Below are 2892 nucleotides of genomic sequence, written 5' to 3'. Positions count from 1 at the left end.
AATGCTTTCGACTGTTGTGTTGTAATTGATTACGTTCACTTACGGCATAATATTCTAAATATGGCTAATTCCGGGTAAACCTTCGGCTTAGAAGTGTGACGATTTACTCATTGTGTAAAAGCCACAGTAATTCAGGTTTACACATTTAACACACAGTGTGGTAACTTGGACACGGCATTTTTTTAACCACACTAAAACATTGTAAAAGTGAAAACTGCATTAATACAGCGTCTTAATGATCACACTTGCACTATAAAAATGGAAACTGCAGTAGCCTAATAGCCTACTTTGTTGAAATTACTTTCCACAGTTTTTACATTTTATTTAAAGCTGGCACATGAAAATTGCTACATTTACCTTATTGGAGTCATTAAAGTCACCATGAAAGCCCTCGTCATTTTTAATCAATTTCCCTCCCTCTTGTAACAACATTTCTGATTACTGGGGCAAGGTTAGGACAACCAGTCACTCACATGAGATCACAGCAATAGCAAACCATAACGTTTTACTCAGATATACATAACAATATGGAAAGAAAAGACTATCGCAACTTCTGTTTTATGCTGACTTAATTAACTGCAGTCTATGTTTGCAGTCTAGCTGTTAAACTGCAGGTGTATTATAAAAATAATTTGCAGCATTTGACAGAACTTCAGTTATGTATTGTATCGATCTAAACTTGTATTCCAAAGCATTTTAGCAATTTTTTATTGTGTAGCATCATATTTACGTTGGCCCAATAGTGCATAACAGAACGAAATTTAAAAAGCAAACATAAGTTTACAACACAACAAAATTAAGCCACAACACAACGAAATCAAGCCACAACACGAGTTCGACCAGATTGACTTACTATAGGTGAAATTTTGCCAATACCAGCCTTAATGTATGTACAGTAAACAATTATTTTTAGAATAAAATTACTGTATTTCACCAAAAGGTTTTATTTTTCATGTTCCAATGGCTGTAATATGTTTCCAGTGGCCAGACTGACTTACTACTGGTGAAATATTGACAATACCTCCCTTAATGTATTTACAGTAAACAAATATTTTTATAAAAAAGAACTATTTCACCAAAACGGTTTCAAAGGTTGTAGTATGCTCCTAGTGACCAGCCTGACTTACTACAGGTGAATAATGCAAAATCTCACCTGTACTCAGTCTGTCTGGTCACTTGGAATGTACTACAACCATTGGAACATGGGAAAAACCTTTTAGGTGAATTACTGTATTTTTTCTAAAAAAAATTCTGTACTATACATAAAACATAATTTTTTTTTTTTTTTTTTTTTTTTACAATTTCACCAGTAGTAAGTCAGTCTTACCCATGGAAACCTACTACAAGCTTTGAGGAGGAAAAATTACGGCAATTTTGTAAAAAAAAAAGTTCTAAACAAATAATTGTTTACTGTACATACATTAAGGCAGGTATTGGCAAAATTCCAGCTGTAGTAAGTCAGTCTGGTCACTAGGAATGTATACAACCTTAGGAACATGGAAAAAACTTTTGGTGAATAGGGTAGGCCATATGTCGAACGTCCCATGACCAAACTGGAACTCTGGTCTCATCATCGCATCCGCAATTAAAGTGTTAACATCAGTATGAACTGATGCCGATATCTATTGACTTTTAAGGTAATCAGCTAACCTACCTAGTTCACTTTGTTATTGGTGTTTCATTTTATTTAAATATCTAAACGTTAGTGTGAAGAAGAAAAATAAAAAAAAATGTTTAGATCTGCATATGCGAGGGACATTGGTTATGCTCATCTGTGCTCGCTCATTTATTATCTTGAGTAAAACAGCTAATTTTTTCACAAAGGACATACAAAGACCTGAACCGGAAGCGATGTGATCTGTTTTGCAGAATACGTAAGTTAAAGCTGCAGTTTGTAGTTTTTCCTCTTTGTCGCCATCTCTGTTAGAAATCTGCAATTACAGTTATTTGCGGAATTATCAACTTTACATGGGTTGTGCCTCGGCACGGCACAGCGCGGATAAATCCAATGTTTTGAGTGTTTTGAGGAGAATGTGCGGCTGTCAGTCACCGCACCGTGTGGATACTGTCATTCAGAATCACAGATTCTACTTTTTGGAATATGACCACAGTGCCGCTGCTAGCCACTTTGGTGCCCTAAGCATAATTCCTTTATGATGCCCCCCACCCTGACCCCGAAAAAAAAAAAAAAGTTTGTTTTTGCCAGTTTCACTTTTTATTACCAAACATATAACTCAATACCAATAATAACACAATAGCAGCATCACAGTATAAAACTTAAAGCGATAGTTCACTTTGAAATTAATTTTTGATATGTTTTAGCTTACCTCAAGGGCATCCAAGATGTAGGTGTCTTTGTTTCCGCAGTAGTTTCAATTTTGATATTTTTAGGTCAAACCGTTCTTGTCTGTCAGTCATATAATGCAGGTCAATGGTCACTGTCTCAAAACACAAGCACAGAGTCCAAATTAAAACAATTCCCCATCGTCCAAATGAAACAATTCCCCATCATAAGTACACATTGATGGCCTAAGACACGAAACGAGCGGTTTGTGTGAGAAAACGAACAGTATTTATATCGTTGTTATCTCTTGAAAACAGCACACGTCCAAATGATCTGACGGCGCGGGCGGGTATAGATATAAACATAGATGTCGCCTTGGCTACTGCAGTTCATTGGAACGAAACCGTAGCCAAGCGACATCTAGTGTATAGATGTATACACTAGATGTCGCCTTCGCTACTCCAGTTCATTGGAACGAAACCGTAGCCAAGGCGACATCTATGTATATATCTATACCCGCCCGCGCCGTCAGATCATTTGGACGTGTGCTGTTTTCAAGAGATAACAATGATATAAATACTGTTCGTTTTCTCACACAAACCGCTCGT

The sequence above is a fragment of the Rutilus rutilus genome, assembly GCF_951802725.1.
Source record: "Rutilus rutilus genome assembly, chromosome: 15".
NCBI lineage: Eukaryota > Metazoa > Chordata > Actinopteri > Cypriniformes > Leuciscidae > Rutilus > Rutilus rutilus.
Note: the sequence above shows the minus strand (reverse complement) of the source record.